At 37.2% G+C, this 13818-nt stretch overlaps 1 non-coding gene across 1 annotated transcript; it reads left to right on the forward strand.

Moving 5' to 3' along the window:
- Positions 1–7012: 7012 nt before the first annotated feature.
- LOC113868233 lies at positions 7013–7117 on the forward strand. The gene has a single exon (XR_003505257.1). It is a non-coding gene; the product is annotated as a small nucleolar RNA R71 (small nucleolar RNA).
- Positions 7118–13818: the final 6701 nt, after the last annotated feature.

A 13818-nucleotide genomic window follows, 5' to 3' on the forward strand; every position in this document is an offset into this window, starting at 1 on the left:
TATACTAGTTGGTAGTAACTACTTTGACAGTGAAAGATCAGACAGTTAAACATATGCAGAGTGATCACTATGTGTGAATTATGTCAGTTTTTGTAATATGGAAATGATAAAAGTGACCACTATGAAAGTGGGCACTTTTAGTGAAGTTCAGCAGCAAGAAAATAACATATAGACACATACACTTGCAAATTCAAGCAACAAATTAGGTTCAGTAAAGTGACCACTATGTGTTACAGGTAGCTACTATGACAGCAATAACAGTTCCAAAATAAAATCCATAATCCATGTGTTTAAAATGCAGAACAGCAAATGTCATGTAATGAATTATGGTCATCAAAAGAGGTTCATTTGATGGTCTGGAAAATTTAACACAGTGTGCATTTGGATCCAATCAAATGAGTTCTCAACTTCTGAATCAGGCTGTGAAAATGCAGAAAGCATATATAAAATGCAGAGGATGAATTCCACTAGATCAGCTAAGGTAAAAAGCATGTGCAGCAAGATGGGTCTAATTTCAAATCAAATTCCCAGAATTTAGAGCAAGTAGTAAGGGAAAATGCAGTTACATGGTAGTGCAACTGAATCAGATAAGGAATGAGTGTATGAAATGAGCAGACTCAATATATTCACAGAGAGTAGTTACTATGAATATTGATAGTAACTACTCCAGAGCAAAAACACTTCAAATTCAGAAAAGGAAAATGCAATTTGATTTCTAACCATGAGAAGTCAAATTTTAATGCAAAGAAATCACATTCTAGACTAAAACGAACCTAGGGGAAGCAGAATTTCAGCATTACCCACATAGTAATCACTACGAATTATGAAAGTGGCTACCCTAGGGTTCAAACATGGCAATTTGTACATACAGGATCAAATTAATCACCCTACTAGCTTTAAATCATATAGTTATCTTTGTAGAAACTGATTCTAACCAGTAATTTCAACTCAAATTGGTTCTAATTAAAAATCCCTAATTGAAAAATGAAGAACCCTAACGCAGAGAGTGAGGAAGGGGAAATTACCTGGATTGGAGTTCAAATGCAGTGCAAAAGTGTAGGGAGTTGACGTTCAGATGCAAGAAATTTAATTTGAGGGAGTGGGTGCTCAAGAAATTAGGAGAGGAGTGAAAAATTTCTCAGAAATGAAGAGTGAGAGTGAACGTGAAACTGGTCCTATTTATATAAAAATGTTGGGCGTAGTTACTCTCAATAATCATAGTAGCCACGCGCAAGGGTTTCAGCAAAAATGGGGTGCACGTGGTTACTATGAATTTTCAAAGTAATCACTCCAGAGGCGCCTTTCTTAGTTGTTTTAAAAGAGGTTGCGTGTGGTTACTATGAAAATTCATAGTAACTACGCGCATCAAATGTTCAAAAATTAGTTTTTGTAGTGGTTACTATGAATATACAAAGTAATCACTACAGAGGCGCCCTTCATGTGTATTTTCCCAAGGTGTTGCGCGTGGCTACTATGAATTTTCATAGTAGTTACGCGCAGACCAATGAATTCAAAAGCCCTCAAAGTGGTCACTATGAAAATTGAAAGTGAGAACTACAGAGAGCAAAGTCACATACCTTGGTGGAAAGTGACCACTATGGCTTGGGAAAGTGATTACCTTCATGGCAAACTTCAAAATTCTTTCTAGAGTGAATATTTGGTGCCATGGAAATGATTATTCCTCCCTCTCTACTTGGACTTCCATGAATATATGCACAAATTGAGTCCAACTACAGCAATTTTTCCTCTACAAAAATTATGAACAAATCATCAATCAAATAATGAGTCAAGTGTTAAACAAAATGTTTGTGCAAAATGAACTAAGCAACATGACTAGTAACACAGCTCAAATGAAAGAATGCTTATTGAAATCAAAAGAGAACTAGAAAGTGCTATAAAACTGTGAGTTGCCTCTCACAAAGCGCTTCTTTAACGTCACTAGCTTGACGTTAAATGGAGCTTTCACTCCAAAATAGTTAAAGAATCAAGATCAGCTGGAGGTTGATCTAGGAAAACTTCCTCCACATTGCTCTCAAGTGTAGGACTCCCATGGAAAGGCTTTAGGCGATGTCCATTCACTTTAAAAACCTTGTTTGTAGATTCACTTTTTACCTCCACCGCTCCATAGGGAGAAATGGAAGTCACAGTGAAAGGTCCGATCCACCTAGATTTGAGTTTTCCAGGCATGAGCTTCAAACGGGAATTGAACAACAAAACCTTTTGACCTATGAAAAACTCCTTTCTTGCTATTTTTCCATCATGAAAGGCCTTTGTCTTCTCCTTATAAATTCTGGAGTTTTCATATGATTCAAGGCGAAGTTCTTCTAATTCTTGCAAGTGCAATTTCCTTTGTTCTCCAGCTTTGTCTATGTCCATGTTACAGGCTCGCACTGCCCAATAAGCACGATGTTCTACTTCTACTGGAAGGTGGCAGGCTTTTCCATAGACAATTCTGTATGGTGACATTCCCAAAGGAGCCTTGTATGCTGTTCTATAAGCCCAAAGAGCGTCATCAAGACGATTGCTCCAGTCCTTCCCATTTGGCTGAACAATCCTTTCTAAAATCTTTTTAATTTCTCTATTGGAAAGCTCAGCCTGCCCATTGGTTTGGGGGTGATAAGGTGTAGATACTTTGTGCAATACTCCATACTTTCTCAGTAGAGTCTCAATGGTTCTATTGCAGAAGTGGGTACCCTGGTCACTAATCAAAGCTTGAGGTACTCCAAACCTACAAAACAAATGAGTACGCACAAAATCTGCAACCACTCTTGAATCATTAGTTCTTGTAGGCTTAGCCTCTACCCATTTAGAGACATAGTCTACAGCAAGCAAAATATATAAGAAACCAAAGGAAGGAGGAAAAGGACCCATGAAGTCTATACCCCAAACATCGAATACATCACAGTATAAAATGGATTGTTGAGGCATTTCATGCTTCAAGGTGATTACCCCTCCAGTTCTTTGGCATTTCTCACATGTAGAACACACTTGCCAAGAGTCCTTGAAGATTGTAGGCCAATAAAAACCCGCATCCAGTACTTTCCTTGCAGTCCTTTGGGGCCCAAGATAGCCTCCTACAGTGGATACATGACAGAAATGCAAAATTGATGCAATTTCTTCCTCAGGAATGCATCTCCTAATCACTTGATCACTATAGAACTTCCACAAATATGGATCATCCCAGAGGTAATGCTTGGCATCATTCTTGATCTTTTCCCTTTTACTCCTTGGTGCATCTGCTGGAAAAACTCCTGCTACTAAAAAATTTACAACATCAGCAAACCAAGGCAACTTTGAAGTATACAACTCTAATAATTGCTCATCAGGGAAATCATCTTTTAGAGGAGTGAGTTTAGGGACTCCCTCTATCCTGCTCAAATGATCCGCCACCAAATTTTGTGCTCCACTTCTATCCTTTATCTCTACATCAAATTCTTGAAGTAGAAACATCCACCTTATTAGCCTTGGCTTTGAATCTGTCTTTTTCAAAAGGAACTTAAGAACAGAATGATCAGTAAACACCACAACTTTTGACCCTAGCAAGTATGATCTAAATTTATCCAAAGCAAATACTATGGCCAATAGTTCCTTTTCAGTTGTGGTATAGTTACACTGTGCAGGATCCAAAGTCCTAGATGCATAATAAATGACATGTGGATCCTTACCAAACTGCTGTGCTAAGACAGCACCCACAGCAAAATTGGATGCGTCACACATCAGCTCAAATGGAAGTGTCCAGTTTGGTGGCTGAATGATGGGGGTTGTGGTCAAGGCTGTCTTTAGGCAATCAAACGCCTCTTTGCACTTGGCTCCAAACTCGAAATCAATATCTTTTTGCAGTAACTTGGAGAGAGGAAGAGCTATCTTGGAAAAATCCTTGATAAAGCGCCTGTAGAAACCTGCATGGCCAAGAAATGCACGCATCTCTCGCACACAAGAGGGGTAAGAAAGTTGTGAAATGACATTAAGCTTAGCAGGATCCACCTCAATTCCCTTCTCAGATATTATATGACCTAAGACTACCCCCTGCCTAACCATAAAATGACATTTCTCAAAGTTCAGAACAAGGTTAGTCTCTATACATCTTTGTAAAACTCTATCCAAGTTTCCTAAACATGCAGAAAATGATGACCCATATACAGTGAAGTCATCCACGAATACTTCAATACAATGCTCAACCAAATCAGAAAATATGCTCAACATGCATCTTTGAAATGTACCGGGAGCATTGCAAAGCCCAAATGGCATTCTCCTATATGCAAATGTACCAAATGGGCATGTAAAAGTGGTCTTCTCCTGATCCTCAGGAGCTATGCATATTTGAAAATAACCTGAGAATCCATCTAGGAAACAGTAGTGAGATTTACCTGCCAGGCGCTCCAGCATCTGATCTATGAAAGGTAGAGGAAAGTGGTCTTTCCTGGTCGCCTGGTTGAGCCTCCGATAATCAATGCAGACTCTCCAGCTGTTCTGCACTCTAGTGGACAGGAGCTCATCCTTCTCAGTCTTCACAACTCTAATCCCTCACTTTTTGGGCACCACCTGCACTGGGCTCACCCATGTGCTATCTGATATCGGGTAGATGATGCCTGCCTGGAGTAGTTTGGTGATCTCCTTCTTCACCACCTCCAATATGATCGGATTTACCCTCCTCTGGGGTTGTCTCACTGGCTTGGATCCTTCTTCCAGCAAAATCCGGTGCATGCACAGGGAAGGGCTGATTCTAGGGATGTCAGCCAAGGTCTAACCAATAGCCTTTCTATGCTTCCGAATCACATCAAGCAACTGCTCCTCTTGGTCCTCATCGAGCTCAGTGGAAATGATCACAGGGAGCTTCTCACCTATTTCCAAATAAGCATATTTTAAATGCTCAGGCAAGGGTTTAAGCTCCAAGGTGGGAGGCTGCTCAACTGAATGCAGTGTTTTAGCACTTTCATTTGAAATGATTTCTGCAACATTTAAACCACAAGGGTTAGATTCAATTAGACTTGTTGTACTCAATGAACCACATTCTAACCCTTTTGATTTTTCAATGTCATTAATGTCAGAAGTTGCAGAATCTAAATCCAGAAAGTCAGCAATACAAATATCACACAAAGATGACTTAGTACAATATTCACAAATTTTAGTATCTATGGTATCTATACAATCAGAAAAATCAACGAAAGAGTCTCCTAAAAATTCAGCAAAATTATCATCTATCAAGCTATCAAGAACATCAATGTGAAAAACTGAATGCTCCTCAGGTGAGTGCTTCATAGCATCTAGTATGTTGAAGCGAACCACACTCTTTCCAAACTCCATAGTGAGAGTTCCAACATGCATATCAATTTTGGTCCTGGCCGTCTTCAAGAATGGCCTTCCCAAGATGATTGGTGCAGTTCCTTTTATTGGCTCTTCTTCTTGCATGTCCAAGATGTAGAAGTCAGCAGGAAAGATCAAGTCATTCACTCTCACTAGAACATCCTCCACAAGGCCGGCTGGATTAGTAGTGCTCCTATTTGCTAATTGGATGATGACACCCGTGGGCTGCAATGGTCCAAGAGACAAAGATGTGAAGATAGATAAAGGTATAACATTAATAGATGCACCTAAATCAAGCATGGCATTATCTATCCTATTGTTTCCTATAATGCAGGGAATAGTAAATGTCCCTGGATCTTTGCATTTCTCAGGCATGGAAGTTTTCTGCCTCTCAAAAAGAGCTGATACATTTCTCCCCATGTTCACTCTTTTATTACCCTTTAGACGCCTTCTATGAGTGCACAAGTCCTTAAGGAATTTGGCATACTTTAGGATTTGCTTGATAGCATCTAACAAGGGGATATTGACTTCAACTTTTTTGAAAGTATCCAGAATTTCTTTATCAACCTCTTCTTGCTTCTTGCTGGGCTGAACCATTCTTTGAGGGAAGGGAATAGGAATAGACCTCTCCTCCTTGTCTACCACTTTTGGTTGACATGGTGTGGGCATAGATGCAGGCTGCTCTTGGCTTCCAACTTCTCCTCCTTCACCTTCTGCAGCTAAAGTGCAACTGGGATCCTTCTCAGTAGGCATTTCTGGCTCTTGCATCACCTTACCAGATCTCAAGGTAATGGCACTCACATTCTTTGGGTTTGTGACAGTTTGTGCAGGGAGATTGCCTGAACCTTGAGATTGAAGTTGATTAAGGGATGAAGCAAGTTGACCCATTTGATTCTCCAAGGTCTTGATACTTGCTTGAGTCTGTTGCTGGAAGGCCTGACTCTGTTGCTGGAAATTGAGTTACTCATGGTGAGTTGCTTCACAAGGTCTTCCAAAGATGACTCACTCTTTTAAGGTGCAGCGGCTATTGAAGAAGATGCTTGATGGTGCTGTTGAGGTGAAGATGATGGATGGTGATGTTGCTGCTGAATATGGCTTGCTTTGTCCAGCTTGATGCGGTTGGAAATGGTTGTTAGTTGGTTGGCTAGAGCCTTGATGCTGTGCATTTCCTCCCCACCTTAAGTTAGGATGGTTCCTCCAACCGGGATTATATCTATTGGAAGATAAATCCCAGCTTTGTTGTTGCTGCGGCTGCTGAAAAGGAAACTTATTAGCATAAATATTAGCAGCATAAGCTTGAGGATTACCTTCCAAACATTCAATTTCCTGCAATGTGGGGCAACTATCAGTGAAGTGATCCGTAGATGAACAAATCCCACAAAGCATTGCTGGAATGGATGGAGGTGGAGGTGTATATGCAGCAGAATTCTTTTGGATGGATGCCAACTGTTTTACCATAGTAGCCAACTCATCTAGTTTATGCTCCAGCTTGTGTGAATCTGAAGTTTGAATCTCATTGACACTTCTAGACATAATGGAATTTTGCCTTGTAGCAAACTGTTGAGAGTTAGCTGCCATATTCTCAATGAGGTTTCTAGCGGCTGTGGGAGTCTTGTCAACTAGGGCTCCCCCACTAGCTGCATCGATCATGCTCCTATCCATTGGATGTAAGCCTTCATAGAAGTATTGGATTAGGAGTTGGTCACTTATCTGATGATGGGGGCAGCTAGCACAAAGTCTCTTGAAACGCTCCCAATATTCATACAAACTTTCCCTCTCTAGCTGCCTAATACCACATATTTCCTTTCTTATTGAGGCAGGGAAAAAATTTTCCAAGAACAATCTCTTGAGGGTGTCCCAACTTGTAATAGAGCCAGGTGGAAGATAATACAACCAGTCTTTAGCCAAATCCATAAGAGAAAATGGAAAAACCTTTAATTTCACATGCTCTTCAGGCACACCTTGTGGTCTCATTGTAGAGCAAACAATATGAAATTCTTTGAGGTGTTTATGCGGATCTTCACCTGCAAGACCATGAAATTTAGGCAAAAGATGGATTAGGCCAGTTTTAAGAACAAAAGGGGCATCCACATCCGGGTATTGGATACATAAAGTCTGGTAGGTCACATCCGGTGTGGCAAGCTCCTTAAGTGTCAAGTCATTTTCTGCCATTTCTAAAGTTTCAGAATTTAAAGAATGCAGAGAAGAATATATAGAAGATGGAGAAAATGGTGAAGATGGTTCCTCAATATGTGCAGAATTTTGTCTACTAAGGTTCCTAAGATTTCTATGGAATGTCCTATCAATTTCAATATCTGGAGGATATAAATCTCCCGGATATGATCTGGTCATTCATTAGGAATTGTCTATGGAAATTTGAAAAGAAGTAAACTAATGAAGCAGTAAAAATGCAGAAAAATTCATATGACAATTATGCAGAAAAACTAACATCTAAGTGCAGTAAAATAAAGTATTAACACCAAGCAGCAGAAATAGAAAGAAATTGCAATTATGGAATTAAAATATGCAACACACAAACACAAATTCTGCAGAATTATGCAGCAGAAACAGGGTAATTGCAGCAAACGAAAATACAGTGTGGTAAACTAAAATGCAGAAATCAGAATTCAAACAATATGCAGAAAACAGCAATTGGTTCTACCTAAATGCAAGATATCTCTACTTATCTATGTAACTACAACTATACTAAAGTATTCACAATGCAAAAGTTAAAAGAGAATTTACTAAATATGTAGAAAACGAAAATGAAAACAGAGCAAATGACATTTTTATGAAAAATCAACACCAATGTCCCCGGCAACGGCGCCAATTTGATGATGGTTTATATCGAGGTGTTTAGAAGATTTGTCGTAAATCCTCATCAAAATTTAAACAAATTAATGTAGTACTAGGGTAACCCTAGATTGTCTCCCGTGAACATTGGTTATTAATCTTCATTAAACATGTTGAAGGCATTAATTGAACAAGCAATTAAAATGGGGGGTTTTGTGGTTTCAAATCAAAATAAAGAGCAATGAGCAAATGAGTTTAATTAATTCAAACAATAGAAAACAGTAATCCTTAGTTCATCCACATAGATTCTATCCTCATTCCACTCAAGATTTAACATTCATCCTCTCTTCCATGAATTAGGTTAATTTAACAAGCGAAAATCAACCTTATGGTCCCAACGAAATTACGCAATTTGTTAGGCTCTAATCTCTCATCCCAAAATTACGCAACGTTAGAATTAAACCTAGGATTAAGCAATCCTTAGTTTAGAATCTCCTTAAAATGAAATTAGGGTTAATTCAGCAATACCCCCCTCATTCACCATTAATTCAATTCAAGAGACAAGGAAGAAGTAATTCATGAAAGAAAGGAATTATATTATCATTAAATTCAAGGAACTCAAGAATCTATGTGAACTTACTAAGGATTACACAAAATTTAGCCCTCCATGAAAATGGGGGTCAAAAATACAGTTGGGAAATGCAGAGAACTCATTAACATTAATGTAAAAGCAAGAGAATTGAGAAACCAAACCCTAGGTTGGACCCTTGGCTGTCACCCAAGGTTGCCCTAAGCTCTGGAAAATATCCTAAATTGAGTAAAGAAGAGAAAAAGGTTCAAAAAGTGTAAGAACTCTCTACCCTAATTTGGTAAAAATCTATTTATACTAAAGCTGGCGCCCTCCAAAGTACTTACTCTCATTCTTTCATAGTAAACACGCGCAGCATCAGTTGGGTTTTGCCTCTCTGGAGTGATTAGTATGAATATTCATAGTAATCACGCGCAACACTGGGACATTTTGGACTCTCTGCAGTTGTCACTATGAATTTTGATAGTAACTACGTGCAGGTTTAGTGGATTTTGGGTTGCTGTAGTTGTCACTTTAAGCTTTGAAAGTGATCACTTTGGTCCCTTTGCTGGAAATGGCTTGCTGTAGTTGTCACTATCAATATTGAAAGTAGTTACTTTCACCTCAAATTCCTCAAAATCCAATAATTCTTCAAAATAAGCTTGGGGATTCCTGCCATATTATTCAAATGATCAAAATATGTAAAATAAACTATCTAAATTCATGTAAATTAACAAAAAACTAAGAAACCTATATTATTTAACCTAATTGGAATATTCATCTTATTTACACTATCTAAGTCTATTCTTTTCTATAAAAAGTAATAAATGATGTATAAAAAATGTAGTAAAATGTGGATTCATCAGCAGGGCTTCCTTAAGCGAGACTGCGTGGCCCTAGAGAGGTATTTAAGGAACCCTAGGGGCAGAGAAACGTCCATTTCTCACTAGGACAACCTTCCTTTCTCATTTTCTCTGTTCTCTCACCTTTTTCCCTTAGAGAAAACTTTCTGAAACTGAGCTCCTTCCAGATCCAAGTCAGAACCTATACTTACTGTGGATCTAGGTGAATTCCTAGGGCTTGGTTCCCCATTCCATTCCTTCTTTCTTGATTTCTTTTCTGAAGGGTCTCTAGTTCATGATAATAAGGAGATCTGAGAACCTTTGACTTTGTCTCTCTCTTGGGAACTCACGAAGCTTTCAATATAAGAAAACCTGTTCCAAGTAAGGGAAGCTTTTCTTAAATGACATTTATAGTTCTTTAACTGCTGAAGTACCATGTGTGGATCTTATTCTAGCTAAGAATAAGTTGGTGTATGGACAAACTTTAGGATAGGATCCAATGTAAGCACAAATGAGTGGGTTGACTATTGTTGATGAATGTAACAATGCCTGATGTGTGTGATAGGGTTTTCAACTGTCTTGTGAAACTACTCATGTTTAAAATTCTATAATAAAATGTGTTGAAATTAGTTGATAAATGCTGATATTAGTTGAGTAAATATCTGAAGCTGCGATATAAGTATTGAGACTAGCTGATAAACAGAAAAATAACATAAAGGATTGAATGAGAAAACCCATATGCCCTAGGTTCCTCTTTGATAAGTTTAACCAAGACGTGCATTGTATTCCTTGCTCTTAGTTTATAATTAATTTTATAAATTCTTGTTTTAATTAATCTCATATCTTTGAAGCCTAAACAATTGAATTAGGAAATTCTTAGTAATTGGAAAATAATCATTGTGAGACGATATTTCGGGAACTTAATTTAAGAACCCTTTATTACTTCTCGATGGGTACACTTGCCCTCCGAACAGTCGCTTCCAGATCGGAAGATTGTAGGTTCCTACTAGATTATTAAGGTTGTGACACCAATCGGGACAGAGTCATTGTAGTTTGCATTAAATAAGCTATATAAATATTCATGTCTGTATTCTCTTATTTATCTTGTGGTTGTTATTTTATAAGTTCACCCTTGCATATTGTCTGTGTTGGTGTGTGTATGTGTGTTGTAGTGATCATATGACTGTACATGAGCAGAAGTGACAGGTGTTATACCTACTTCTCAAGTTGGAAGGCCTGACTGAGCAACATCAAAGTCGACATACATTAGAGAAAAAATTGTAGCTTTAATTATTTTGTCAGTCTAGCTTTTAATGATAGGTCTAGACTTTTTAGTTGCAGTTATTAAGGAATGTAATTATTATTCAAAATTTTATAATTTGAGCTCCACGTAGAGCAACTATTGTAGATACATACACTTATATAATTTTTGGGTTATATGAAAATGTCCATGGGGCTTTGTTACTCTGTCGTTAAGATGTTCAAGTATAATTTTTAAAAATTATATTTCCTGTCCTATACATATGTTATCTCATAAATGAATTTGAAATAGAAGCAGCAATACAAAATGTCATTAAACCTTTATAAAAAAAGGGTCGTGATACTAACCATTTGATTAATGACACTTATTTTCTTCCTTTTCACATAGTTTATACCTAAATTCCATGCAATTTATATTTTAATGCATTTAAGTTCATGCCATTTAAATTTAGCAACTTCACCCTTAATTTTGTCAAATAATAGAAGATATTTGATCCACCTTTCTTGTGTGAATTTTCTTAAGAGCAAAGGTGATAAGTTCATATTTTGATATATTTTATGACTTATATTTATACAAATAAACTCTATATATATATATATATATATATATATATATATATACACTAATTATGTTGTTAATTATTGCAGTTTAGCTGGAAGTTGTTATTAGTGCATTATGGAGATATTCTGGATAAAAATTAGATATTTTTAGTCCTTGGCAGTACTATGTGAAGTTGAGTTTGAATTTTGAATTTAAAATTTAAATTTAGATATGAAGCTTTGGAGCGATTCTGATTGTGGATAAAATCAATTTGAAAAAAGATAGAGCTCAATTGACTAGAAACTCAGGACACAACCTATATAAAGAGGCCTTATGCTCCACATTAGAGACACTTCTACTTCTCTACACACCTTCTTCCCCTTCTTAGTTCTAACCAAACTCATCTTTGAGAGTCATTGGAGACCATTGGCAAGGACAACACGCTTCCCCTTGAAGTCCAAGCAAGTGATTGAGCGCCCCTTCGGAGAATAAGAACTTTCTTCATCTTCTACCTTTCTGGGTTTCTTTTGTTTGAATTTTCCTTTATTTTGTTATGAGTAACTAAACCCATAGCTAGAGTTATGGTGGATCCTATCACAAACTTTATGTGATTTTTACTTTAATGTTGGTATTGGTTTTCCTTTAATGTTTGGTTTTATTCTATTGAATTATATTGTGTATGTTAAGATTTGATCACCCTTAGCATCTGTCAGGCCTATAATTTATTATTGAGTAATCTATAATATTTTGTACTTGCTAAATGTTAATTGAAGGATTTTTTTGTATTGAAATATATTTAGATGGAGTTTGAAATTATTAAAAAAAAAATGTGAATAGTGTCGGTGAATACTGTAAAACGCGTGAATAGTGGTGGTGTAAACAGTAATTCTAGCGTGAACAGTAACTTTGACATGAACTGTACCAAAATTTTTTTCCCTATAAATAGGGGTCCTTGCACGAAATTTTCACTTCTTCACACTTCTTAAAGGTTCCTGTTATTAGCAATCTAAACACTAGCAAGTGCACTAGTATTGCAGCAAGTAATGAGTATTTTTAAGAACAGGATATCGTCTCCACAGGGAATTTAGATTTCAAGTATCAATTCACAAAATTGTAACCATTTGAGCCATACGAATTTGGGAGAAGAGTTGTAACATACAAAAGCAATAAACCAAAGCAATTAAAAGTAAAGAAGAATGTGCAGAAAAACAGATCAATGAATGCAATGTGAGATTAGAAATGGATTGAAAGGTAGTTAGGAATTTACTTCACAAGAATATCAGTATTAATTCAATTATGCCTTTGAACATTCAAGAACTTGGTTAATTGACAATCAGTTTCGCATAGCAATAGCCAAAGGTTAATTCCTTAACTCATTGACACTAACAAGCAACTAAACCACCCTAATCCCTTAGGTGAAGTTCAATTTCAAGTTGCATTAAGACTTAGAACCTTAAGATTGCAGAATTAGGTCTCCTTATCCCTAAGAAATCCCTAACTTCTGATTGCTAACTCAGATCGGAGAAGCAAATCTAACTTCCATTGGTAATTGTTCCTCTAAGATGAATTAAACGAATTTCCATTCATAGATTGCAAGAAAAACAGAATTCACAATTCAATTAATCCAAGAACTCAAAATCCAGAAACAAGAGTCAAATCAATACATCAATTCGAGTTCCATAAACCCCTAACTACAAGAAAACTACTCAGACATGGGAGAAGAGAAAGAGAAAGAAGAAGAAGAAGAAGAAAAACTCCAAGAAGTCATGGCCAGAAGCTCCAATCCGATTCCTCTTTGTGGAAGCTTCAAGACTTGACCCCAATCTTCTCTCTCAATCTCTCTCAACGAGATCTAACAGAAAAACGGAAAAATAAAACTGCACACCAAAAAATCTGCATGTTTTTGTTATTTATAGAATTTCCCAGATTTGCGCGTTATCACTTTTATGAGAAATAGTAGCCACGCAGAAGGTTTATGGTTGCACGTTAACACTTTTATGAGAAAAAGTGTCCACGCGCAACTTTCCTGATATTGAAGGCTCTAGAACTATCACTCTTGTTAATAAAAGTGACTACGCAGAGCTCAAGTGGTTGCGCGTGATCACTCTTATGAATAAAAGTGATTACGCGCAACTTGCCAGGTTGAAGGCTCTCTGGAACGTTCACTTTCGCTGATAATAGTGGTTACGCAGAGCTTTTCCTGATATTTGCCTCTCTGGAACGCTCACTTTTATTGATAAAAGTGATAACGCCCAAGCTTTCTTCTTCTTTGAACTCTGGAGTGATCACTTTTACTGACAATAGTGATCACGCCTACTCTGCACTTTCTTGGTCTTGTGTTTTTGGAGTCCAGACTTGCTTCTTTCCTCTTCCTTGTCATCAAACTTCCATGAATATGATCCTTGCTCAATTTATTCCTACAAAAACAAGATTAAAAACTTAATTCCTAAGCAAAAATTCCACAATTGCTAAGATAACTACAATTTTAAAGAAAACTTAAATTCATTCTC

Source organism: Abrus precatorius, unplaced genomic scaffold (genome assembly GCF_003935025.1).
Source record: "Abrus precatorius isolate BTA unplaced genomic scaffold, Abrus_2018 Scaffold5, whole genome shotgun sequence".
Classification (NCBI taxonomy): Eukaryota; Viridiplantae; Streptophyta; class Magnoliopsida; order Fabales; family Fabaceae; genus Abrus; species Abrus precatorius.